This window comes from Patella vulgata, chromosome 6, assembly GCF_932274485.2.
Source record: "Patella vulgata chromosome 6, xgPatVulg1.2, whole genome shotgun sequence".
NCBI lineage: Eukaryota > Metazoa > Mollusca > Gastropoda > Patellidae > Patella > Patella vulgata.
Window position 1 is genome coordinate 74,119,832 of NC_065884.2, and position 12,682 is coordinate 74,132,513.

Below are 12,682 nucleotides of genomic sequence, written 5' to 3' on the forward strand. Positions count from 1 at the left end.
GAGAAATAAAAAACTACCGAGAACAAATTGCAAAAGAATTTCTTTTACTGGAATCTAGTAAAGGGATGTCTAAAGGACTCCCAACTCAAAATTGTCCGCTGAAACCCTGTAGCGTTTTTCATAATTAGCATAAATCCAAGATGGCCGCCAATTTGACTTTCTGACCTCAATATCTTGGAAACGGCTCGTTTTAGAGCAATAAATGTAATATCATTAGATACAAAAGTGATATCAACGAATCGGAAAATAAAATTATCACAACGCCAGCAGGTCATGGTGTGACGTCCTGACGTCATGACGTCACACTGCCGTTATTTTGACGTCAAAACACTGCTTTGATACTGAATAAGCTGGTTTGACGTGAGTTCTGATGTCTTAGAGAACTCAGAATAAGCGGGCTGTGACCTAGTTTGTTTTTGTGACACTGACTGATTGGACAGGAATCCAATCTGGTGATTGGCTTGGAATCCAGTCTGGGGTTTCCCCAGATATTTGAAACTTTCTTTTGCTTATTTTGTGAAAAGAGTCTTATTTCGCCATGGATACGTGCATAATTTGCGGGAATAACCTAAATAATGGTGGGGATGTTGTCACGCTCTTGTGATTGGCATGGAATCCAGTCTGGGTTTCCCCCAGATATTTGAAACTTTTTTTTGCTAATTTTGTGAAAAGAGTTGTATTTCGCCATGGATACGTGCACAATTGGCGGCAATAACCTAATAATAGTGGGGATGTTGTTAAGCCAGTGATTCCCAACCAGTGTGCCGCGACACACAGGTATGCCGCGAGATCTTCGAAAGTGAACCGCGAAAATTTGAACGACACACTAAGAAAATGGGAAAAACCACATGATCCCAAATGAGTATTCACTGGTAAGTTCATAGCTGTGGGGGTTTTTTTTATTTGAGTCATTCTATTTGTCTATGACTAGTCTGTGTCTATGACTTGTATGCTGTCTGTGACTTGCCATGTTTTAATTTGCAAAATTCAAATATTTTTCACATATATTTAGCCAGGTGTGCCGTTATTTTTTCATGTGTTCCAAGGTGTGCCGTTGGCAAAAAAGGGTTGAGAACCATTGTGTCAAGCTCTGGTGATTGGCTTGCAATCCAGTCTGGTTTTTTTCCCAGATATTTGAAACTTTTTTTTTTGCTAATTTTTTGAATATGTGGATACGTGCATAATTTGCGACAATAACCTAAATAATGGTGGGGATGTTGTCAGGCTCGCCACCAGAATGTAATCAATCAGGCTGCTCAGCTTCACCGGTTGGATATTTCGGTTACCCCTAATGCTCATGTGCATGTACAGTGCAGATAGAATTTCACCCACCAGATTGGATTCCATTCCAGTCAGTCAGTGTTACAAAAACACACTAGTTCTCAGCCCGCTTATTCTTAGTTCTCTAAGACACCAGAACTCACATCAAACCCGCTTATTCGGTATCAAAGCAGTTTGTCTGGTCGTCAAACCTCAATATTTCGAGTGAATCTGGAAAATGTCTATAAAGTTTTTTTAGGATTGATTTTAGTAGCCTATGGTGTCCTCTTTCAGAATCTTGAGCGTTTTGCGAAATTCAAGATGGTGTCCAAGACGGCCGCCATTTCAAATAATCCCCCATAACTCCCATAGTATTTATTCTGGGACGATAATTTTGGGGTCTAAACGTTTGTTACTCGGGTCAAGGAATACACTGAAATCATTCATTATGTTGTGGGGTGATTAGATGATAGTAAAATCTAAAATGCCAGACAATATGGGCCTTTATTTCACCAAACCAAACTATATCTATATAGACAAACTACATATTTCTGGATAAAGGAGCATATGAGTGAATACATGCCTATTAGGGGCTCTCTAGGGCCACATGGGCCGGCCTTGAAAAGGAGGGCACAAGCTGTTCTGTGAACATTTAAACAAACAAATTCTACCCACAAAACACGAAAATACCTCCCCCCCCCCCAAAAAAAAAACAAACTAGGCAATATTCAGTTTAATCCTTTGGTCGTATTTCTGGCTGCAACCTAAGGCAGTACAAGCACAAAATTCTAAGCCATCCGTAGTGCATCTACAAGCAAGCGTACTGCATGAGGTGTCATTCTTGTATCCGCATCTGATGAGACACATGACAGACCCCAGAGCAAGTTGGCCGGTTGTAGTGTTATCAATTTAGTATCCTTCACCCAGCAATGGCTTGTTGATGAGCTATTTTTACGTTCCTTGTAAATGCATCATTCATTGAGCAAGACTACCATGTTTGAGTGGGGATGATGACTTTTAGATGTCCATACCCACCAGCGTGTTTCAGGCATCGATTTGCTAGAACTCTGTCCTTAACAAGCTGACATAAATACATGTACAGTGGCCCGGGTAAGCACCGATTCTACTACTCCGAGTGAGAAAGAGAATACAATCAACCTCTCCCCACTTCCAAAGCTGTAGCAGCATGCAACCGTGTCATATCGAGTAAGAGTATGGGCTGACAAGATTCCAATGATAATTGACATGTCAACAGTTGTTTCTTCTTTGATTGGTGATTCCAATGTCAACGGTTGTTTCTTCTTTGATTGGGGATTCCATTGTGACGTGATTCTTGTCAGCTTGTTAAGGACAGAGCTCTTGCAAATCGACGCCTGAAACACGCTGGAGGGTATAGGCATCCGAAACTGGAAATATATCGTCATCATCCACATTTAAACCATGTAGTCTTGCTCCAATGAATGATGCATTCGCATGGAAAGTAAAATGATGTCACTACCATGCTATTATGGAAGATCGCAATCCACCCGAACTTGATTCAGAACTGTATTGCCGGGTTAAGGAGACTAAATTGAGAACATTACAATCCGTCAAATTGCTCCTGTGGCTCATCAAATGCGGATGCACGAGTGACGCCCCAAATAGTACGCTTGCTTGTAGCTGCACTAGGGATGCCTTAGAATGTATAGTATTTAGCACCTGTGAAGTCGAATGTTGCAACCAGACACACGACTAAAGGATTAAACTGAATATTACCTAGTTTTGTGGGGGTATTTTCGTATTTTGCAGGTAGAATTTGCTTTTTTAAATGATCAAAACACAGATTGTGCCCTTCTTTTAAGGGCCGTCCCATGTGGCCCTGGACCCCCTGTTAGGCATGTATGTAGTGTTGTTGTTTCAATCATATGCTTCTATGTGCATAAATATGGTTTGGTTCGGTGAAATAATTATTCTCCAAACTGCCACTATCGAGTTAAAGGGCCATATTGTCTGGCATTTTGCATTTTACTATCATCTAATCACCCCACAACATAATGGATGATTTTGGTGTATTCCTTGGCCCCAAAAACATACGGTTACAGGGGCGGATCCAGAGGAGGGAGGGGGTGCAACCCCCCACCCCCCCTGCTCAGCTACATAAAATTTTTTTTTGTAAAACAACTTTTTGTAAAACAACATTTATTGTGAGAAAAGTGTCATAATTGTGCTATCAAAATTAATGCTTTGCATCAATAATTAAATTGAATCACAATGTCATCGTATTAATTCATAATAAAAATTGACGTCAAACGGTGTTGGATTTCTCTGTTTAAAAAGCTCAATGTGTATTATAACCGTGCAGGTTATAGTAGTTATATGTTATAAGTTAAATCTTGAATATTTAAGATAATGTATTATTAATTTTAAAAGTGAAGGCCTTCAAACTATTCTATTCCTTTAAAACATTAGTTGTATGTGTGCTATTAAAAGGTGACTAGCCAAGGGTGAAATGTTATGTAATCCTAATGACATGTTAATTTATTATAATCCCTTATTGTTTATAAAATACTGTTATAGATAGAAAGTAACTGACAATACCGTCTGCCTGGTGAACATGCCAATCGTATGATTAATCTATTAATTGTTTTATTTACCATTGTTTTATTTCTTATATTGTACATTATTACATCAATGCTTATTTATGTCAACACTTGATCTAGCCAAGTGATTAGAAGTAATTCCATATAAATATGTGATTTTACTTGATACGTCAGTCATTTAGGTCTATCCGACTTAGTAGCATAAGGTACTAGTCGGCTATCCGCGGTCCTCTAAGTCTATGTAGATTGTTATTATAAGTTTCCAGTATTAAAGATTTGCAGAACCATTCCAGACTCTTGTAATATCTGACGGACCCCACAAGGGTGACCCAGGTTCAATCGGCATATTCTTAAAAAGAGGACACCATAGGCTACTAAAATTAATCATAAAAAAAAAAAATCTTTGTGTACAACTTCGAGATTCAGCCATAGTTCTTCCGGACTAAGTGTTTTGACGTCAAAATAACGTCAGTGTGACGTCATTACGTCACAATGCCGTCATGACGTCACACCATGGCCTGCTGGCGTCATGATAACCGTTTTTTCCGATTCGTTGATATCACTTTTGTATCTAATGATAATACATGTATTGCCCTAAAACGAGCCGTTTCCAAGATATGGAGGCCAGAAAGTCCAATTGGCGGCCATCTTGGATTTATGCTAATTATGAAAAACGCTATAGGGTTTCAGCGGACAATTTTGAGTTGGGAGTCCTTAAGACATCCCTTTACTAGATTCCAGTGAAAGAAATTCTTTTGCAATTTGTTCTCGGTCTAATAGAGACTTACCTATTCTTGCAAATTTCCAAAATATTCCTAGAAAACTGAAATAAGAAAAGGATGATGTCTACAATGATTTTAAAACATTCATGTAAAAAGTACAGTTAAGTAAACACTTATAAACAAATTAAAAAAATATTATTAAATTTTCAAGAGAGAGAAATGGTGTATAAGGTCCACTCACATAAACTAGGTCATTTCGGGACTAACATATGGTTCAATTTTATTTCAATAATTCTCTTGCGCATAGGGGTCTTTAGCAATGGGAGGAACCAGGAGGACCCGCAGAAAACCCATGAGGTTGGACAGGCGACCCTACTCCTTGTACAACACCGGAGAATCGAAAACATTCGGCCATCCAATTCCCCTATAAACATTGCAAAGTTACTGAGGAAATGAGGTTTAACGTCCTACTGTTCCACTCCTAATGGGCTAATGAAAACAGCCAGGTATACGTCATACTGTGTGCCTACTCTTATTTTGAATTCCAACTGTCAAGGGTTCTTTTTTACGTGCCCGCCAATGTGTACATGGGATCTCGGTTTCTCGTCCCATCCGAATGACAAGGCCCACTGTCCTACATCACTGACAAGGGGGAACCACACCGGAAAATCCTGATGAACTTTCTCGGCCACGCAGGGATCAAACATGAGACCTGAAGGTTAGCGAGCCAACATCCTACTCCATGTGGATCCTGTTGAGGAAAGACAATAGATCTATTGACAGTACTCACCCTGTTTTATTTCTATCAATGATACTAGGTATGATAGATCTCAGGTAATTACAGGTACATATCAATAATAATAAAACCGTTAATAAACTCTGGAAATTAAACAATGCAGACTGAAAAAAAAAAGATTCATTCATCAGTAGAATATTTAGAGTCACACGTCTATAAATATTTTGTTAAGGCACACCTGTTAGGGACACCTGCCAGGTATATATATCTGACAGATGCCATATGTCCAGGTATTGTTATAATGAGAAGAACTGGTATTTAATTCAATATCCTACATTCCATGCCCCTCTCCGGCTAATAAAACAGACACAGGCCTACATGTATGCCATTTAATGTTCCATGAGTTAAATTGTTCCAGGACAGTGGTGCTATGATTTCCAACTGTCAAATGATCTTTATAATGTGCTACCATATTGTTCCATCTGAACGACTCAACAGTTGTTCTTACCAAACATTTTTATCCTGCAATTCAAGCTGGGGATGTTTCACCAGTAACAACTAAATATACATTAAGGATAACAGAACAATAATAAGGATATCAAATGGACAATATGTAAGGATAAAGGAATGAATGAATGAAATAAGGTTCAATTCAATGGCTAATTGGATAGGCCAATGAAAATGGGGAAAGAATTAGGCCTTAGTAGACTAAACTTTTGGATTGTGTAGGATATACACTGGTAGGGTATATACGATATACACTGGTAGGGTATATACGATATACACTGCTAGGGTATATACGATATACACTGCTAGGGTATATACATGTACGGTACGAAGAAATGGTAAGTAGACCAACATATCATCCACAGAGGGGTGGGGTGGGCAAGCCCTGGTGGTCAAGTGACCCTACTCCTTGTCACATTCAAGCGGGGATTTGAAACCACACAAATTGACTCAATAACCTCGTTTACATTACAAATTTTAAGCGTGCCAGACACGCACAGTTAAATTTTCGTAGTGTAAACGCTATCCAGCCTGAGCACGGTTTCAGTACCGATTACTGCGCATGCGCCAAACTAACCTTGACCGGTTTTTTTCCCCCGAACTTTGACATTTGGGTAATTTGCTTTGCATAGGGACTGAAATTAACTTTTCTGTGAAGAGTTCCACTGGCTCTGAAATCAGTTATTTTAGGGTAATGTAAACAGGTCAATTTCTTGACATTTATAGCGGCCTGGTACTTTGCCGAGAACGGCACGCTAAGTTATCGCCGCCTGGTACTGTGCCGAGAACGCCACGCTTATCGCAGCCAAGTATCGTAAACGAGCTAATGACAGACCTTGTGATTTTACGCGCACATGTTAAACCACTAGACCACCCTCCCCCCACCCCCCCAATTGTTTTGGTTTTTACTGTAATTTCTAATCAGTCACAGTATGTTCGGCGAAATAATTGAAGAGTCAGAATTGAATGGCAGTCTTTGAGTGTCTAGATATTCCAGTCTACACAGGTAGTATTCTCATGTAGGATATATTTAGCCTCATGCATCAAGTCGAATCATTAAAAATCTTGCTCGAAAGCATTCTGGCAAGTGATTTGTGTGCCAATTTTAAAATAATTTTCATTTTGTCTTAAATATTGGAAGCACATCTTTTCACGGTAAGATAACAACATCAATGTTGATTTAAAGTTAAAGTGACCAGGAAGTCCTGTTTTCAATGTCGAGGAGTGTGGATGATATTGAGTTATAGGCTTACCATCTTTAACCAGAGGTGATTTCAAACACACAGACAAGTTTTTAATAACCATTAATATTACTGTCTGTTCCAAGAGATACTCTGACTCTCAAATTCCTTGCCATTTCTTCAGTTTTTAATTTAAACGGCCAAAAATTGGTGACATAGCTGAAATTGTCATCCCGTTGCTCGCTTCGTCGAGCCCTAACGCCTAAAAATTCGATAAGATCCACTCTCCTCTTGGAAATTTCACATATTTCGACATTGTTTCTTTCTCAAAACATCAACATTAAGAAAGTAATGGGATGGCAATTCCAGGTATGCCACAATAAAGTTTTAGTCGTCTAAATTAAAAATTGAAGAAATAGCAAGCAATTTTCGTGTCGTAGTGTCACCTGGAACAGACAGTAGGCCTAGTTTGTTTACAATCGAAGAATTTGTTTATAATTTAAAACAGTTCATATCAGACACCACAGTTTATATCTTTCTATTCTATATTCGGTGGCAGAGGTTCGAGACACACTTAAAATATTTTAGTCCATAGAACCAGAAATACGTCTATTGCTGCAGTAATGAATATACAATTCTAATGGTAGGGTGACCCACCATAAATAAATATCTCCATATATCTCGACAATTACGCCACAATATTTATATATATGCCAAGCCTCAAATCAGTTTCACACAATTATAGTCACTAAATAAACGATCATGTTGTACTTAATAAGCTATGACCATTAATCATGTATAAATAATAGACTGAAAACTGGTTCCAAGAGTCGTCCATAACATCCAGACACTTTTGAGTAAAAGATAGGTTACGTGCCTTTGTTTTGAAATTAGTCTCGCTTAACCAGTCTATCGACCATTCTACGTCTGATTGACAGGTCGTGATAATCAAGACTACTTTTTTACGAAACGTAACAGAAAGCTAGAACAAGAAATTGAATTTAGAAATAAGCACGTTAGGTAGCTCAACAATCGTTTTAAGAAGCTTGTAAAAGTAAAATGAAACTACTGCTAGTATCATGTTCCTGCCTAACCCGAGTGATTCAGATATATTATTTGTACTAAACCAAAAGATGCCGCTCTTAACGGTACAGTTAATGATAAAGCGATTTAAAAAATGAAACGAACGTAATTTCTAAATCTGCTGTAATAACCAGGAAGCTTAATTTAACTGCTATCCAAAATCGTCAACAATAATTTTTTTACGGCTGTAATAGTTGATAGATTTGTAGAGAATTGCACGTGCCATGGCTATTTATAGTATCATACTGTCAGAAAGTTGGTCTCGGCACGGCGAATGTGCACGCTTCAGTGGTAGTCTCGAACTATCAGCGGTGGACTGTATTTCTGGAGTCGACCCTAAGTCCAAAACAAATAGTCAGTCGAATAAACCGGTCGATGGCTTATTAAAATTTTGGAATCGTTTGTAATCTGTATAAGTTAAAGAAAAAACGCACTAATTCCAATATCTTTTATCATTGTTTTTGTTTATTTTTTACGTCCCCTCATGTTCAAATTTGATTGTTCAAATTAAAACTTTAAGGTGTTATCTTAGTTATTGCCACCGCGGCTTAATAAAGTCATGCTTGACTTTTTCCCTCATCCCCATATGCCCCCATCTTTTAAGTGCACGCCAATGTGTACACGGGACCTCGGTTTTTCGTCCCATCCGAACGACTAGACATCTGTCCATGTCCACCTCCAAAAGAATAGAGTCCCTATATATGATATGTTGGGTTAGGGGGGCGATGGGGATGAGGTATTTGACATTATCATGTGGCCTCGTCCAGTCGATAAAATCAGTCAGTTAGTTCAGTCGAATAATCCAGTCGAATAAACCAGTCGAATAATTCAGTCGAAAAGTTCAGTCGAATAAACCAGTCGAATAGTTCAGTCGAATAGTTCAGTCGAATACTTCAGTCGAATAATTCAGTCGAATAAACAAGTCGCTCAATATTAAGCAGCGGTGGCAGTGGGCTAAGATGATATGGTAGCAAATCATGCTCTTAGACATAGCTGAAGGAGCCGGGGCATGGGGTAGAGACCGGGGGGCTTCCCAACTAGTTTCAAGAAATGAAAAGAAATGAAATGGTGTTTTAACGTCCTACTGTTCTGCTTGGAACTGGGCTAATGAAGACGGGCATACGCCATACACTGTGCGATGAGGGAAATTTTGCCCGGACAGCGGCACTACGGCCTACTCTTATATCGAATTCCATCTGTCAAAGGGATCTTTTACGACCACGTCAATGTGGACACGGGACCTCGGTTTTTCGTCCCATCCGAACGACTAGACAGCTGTCCTTGTCCGCCTCGAAAAGAATAGAGTCCCTATATATGATATGAACGAAGAAAGGGATGGGGTGGGGCGGGGGTGGGGGGGGGATGAGGTATTTGACATTTTCATGTGGCCTCGTCCAGTCGATAAAACCAGTCAGTTAGTTCAGTCGAATAATCCAGTCGAATAAACCAGTCGAATAATTCAGTCGAAAAGTTCAGTCGAATAAACCAGTCGAATAGTTCAGTCGAATAATTCAGTCGAATAATTCAGTCGAATAAACAAGTCGCTCAATATTAAGCAGCGGTGGCAGCGGGCTAAGATAATATAGTAGCAAATCATGCTCGTAGCCATAGCTGAAGGAGCCGGGGGCATGGGGTAGTGACCGGGGGGCTTCCCAACTAGTTTCAAGAAATGAAAAGAAATGAAATGGGGTTTTAACGTCCTACTGTTCTGCTTGGAACTGGGCTAATGAAGACGGGCAGACGCCATACACTGTGCGATGAGGGAAATTTTGCCCGGACAGCGGCACTACGGCCTACTCTTATATCGAATTCCATCTGTCAAAGGGATCTTTTACGTCCACTCCAATGTAGACACGGGACCTCGGTTTTTCGTCTCATCCGAAAGACTAGACAGCTGTCCTTGTCCGCCTCGAAAAGAATAGAGTCCCTATATATGATATAAACGAAGAAACGGATGGGGTGGGGCGGGGTGGGGGGTGGATGAGGTATTTGACATTTTCATGTGGCCTCGTCCAGTCGATAAAATCAGTCAGTTAGTTCAGTCGAATAATCCAGTCGAATAAACCAGTCGAATAATTCAGTCGAAAAGTTCAGTCGAATAAACCAGTCGAATAGTTCAGTCGAATAATTCAGTCGAATAATCCAGTCGAATAATTCAGTCGAATAAACAAGTCGCTCAATATTAAGCAGCGGTGGCAGCGGGCTAAGATAATATAGTAGCAAATCATGCTCGTAGCCATAGCTGAAGGAGCCGGGGGCATGGGGTAGGGACCGGGGGGCTTCCCAACTAGTTTCAAGAAATGAAAAGAAATGAAATGGGGTTTAACGTCCTTCTGTTCTGCTTGGAACTGGGCTAATGAAGACGGGCAGACGCCATACACTGTGCGATGAGGGAAATTTTGCCCGGACAGCGGCACTACGGCCTACTCTTATATCGAATTCCATCTGTCAAAGGGATCTTTTACGTCCACTCCAATGTAGACACGGGACCTCGGTTTTTCGTCCCATCCGAAAGACTAGACAGCTGTCCTTGTCCGCCTCGAAAAGAATAGAGTCCCTATATATGATATAAACGAGGAAAGGGGGTGGGGTGGGGCGGGGGTGGGGGGGGGGATGAGGTATTTGACATTTTCATGTGGCCTCGTCCAGTCGATAAAACCAGTCAGTTAGTTCAGTCGAATAATCCAGTCGAATAAACCAGTCGAATAATTCAGTCGAAAAGTTCAGTCGAATAAACCAGTCGAATAGTTCAGTCGAATAATTCAGTCGAATAATTCAGTCGAATAAACAAGTCGCTCAATATTAAGCAGCGGTGGCAGCGGGCTAAGATAATATAGTAGCAAATCATGCTCGTAGCCATAGCTGAAGGAGCCGGGGGCATGGGGTAGTGACCGGGGGGCTTCCCAACTAGTTTCAAGAAATGAAAAGAAATGAAATGGGGTTTAACGTCCTTCTGTTCTGCTTGGAACTGGGCTAATGAAGACGGGCAGACGCCATACACTGTGCGATGAGGGAAATTTTGCCCGGACAGCGGCACTACGGCCTACTCTTATATCGAATTCCATCTGTCAAAGGGATCTTTTACGTCCACTCCAATGTAGACACGGGACCTCGGTTTTTCGTCTCATCCGAAAGACTAGACAGCTGTCCTTGTCCGCCTCGAAAAGAATAGAGTCCCTATATATGATATAAACGAAGAAACGGATGGGGTGGGGCGGGGGCGGGGGGGATGAGGTATTTGACATTTTCATGTGGCCTCGTCCAGTCGATAAAACCAGTCAGTTAGTTCAGTCGAATAATCCAGTCGAATAAACCAGTCGAATAATTCAGTCGAAAAGTTCAGTCGAATAAACCAGTCGAAAAGTTCAGTCGAATAATCCAGTCGAATAATTCAGTCGAATAAACAAGTCGCTCAATATTAAGCAGCGGTGGCAGCGGGCTAAGATAATATAGTAGCAAATCATGCTCGTAGCCATAGCTGAAGGAGCCGGGGGCATGGGGTAGGGACCGGGGGGCTTCCCAACTAGTTTCAAGAAATGAAAAGAAATGAAATGGTGTTTTAACGTCCTACTGTTCTGCTTGGAACTGGGCTAATGAAGACGGGCAGACGCCATACACTGTGCGATGAGGGAAATTTTGCCCGGACAGCGGCACTACGGCCTACTCTTATATCGAATTCCATCTGTCAAAGGGATCTTTTACGTCCACTCCAATGTAGACACGGGACCTCGGTTTTTCGTCTCATCCGAACGACCAGACAGCTGTCCTTGTCCGCCTCGAAAAGAATAGAGTCCCTATATATGATATGAACGAAGAAAGGGGGTGGGGTGGGGCGGGGTGGGGGGGGTGAGGTATTTGACATTTTCATGTGGCCTCGTCCAGTCGATAAAACCAGTCAGTTAGTTCAGTCGAATAATCCAGTCGAATAAACCAGTCGAATAATTCAGTCGAAAAGTTCAGTCGAATAAACCAGTCGAATAGTTCAGTCGAATAAACCAGTCGAATAGTTCAGTCGAATAATTCAGTCGAATAAACAAGTCGCTCAATATTAAGCAGCGGTGGCAGCGGGCTAAGATAATATAGTAGCAAATCATGCTCGTAGCCATAGCTGAAGTAGCCGGGGGCATGGGGTAGGGACCGGGGGGCTTCCCAACTAGTTTCAAGAAATGAAAAGAAATGAAACTCCATTACAGGATTTATATCGGGGTCCGATTTGTATTACATACATACGAAATATAATTTACTACATCATTCTACATAGTAATTCGTATGTGTTTGTCAAAAATCATATTGAAAAAAGTCTTTGAAAATGCTATAAAACAAATCAAAATCGATCAGTGTAATAATCGGTTACAGACAGACTTGGTTGACTATTCCGATGTGTCCACCACGACCTTATCACTTTCTATTGTATAATAACAAATTCAATCGTGACACAAACAGACGCGTATCTTCTTATGTTCAGAAACATCTTTTACATTTTGTATTCGGTGTTCTACTTTCTATAATATGACCAGTGTATTTTGTGATGCAAATTGATAATCTAAATATATTATTTAACTTATTGTAGTTCAATTGCAATATTACAAAATTTATTTTAGGTTAAGATATATT

At 40.4% G+C, this 12,682-nt stretch overlaps 2 long non-coding RNA genes across 6 annotated transcripts in view; one reads left to right on the forward strand and one right to left on the reverse strand.

The window, feature by feature from the left end:
• Positions 1–12,682, forward strand: part of LOC130013080 (uncharacterized) — a 95,763-nt gene that overhangs the window by 62,960 nt on the left and 20,121 nt on the right. The window lies entirely within an intron of this gene.
• On the reverse strand, positions 4,626–5,454 carry LOC130013082 (uncharacterized). Its single transcript, XR_008788411.1, has 2 exons — positions 5,352–5,454; positions 4,626–4,662 (listed from the first exon to the last, which is right to left on the reverse strand). It is a non-coding gene; the product is annotated as an uncharacterized LOC130013082 (long non-coding RNA).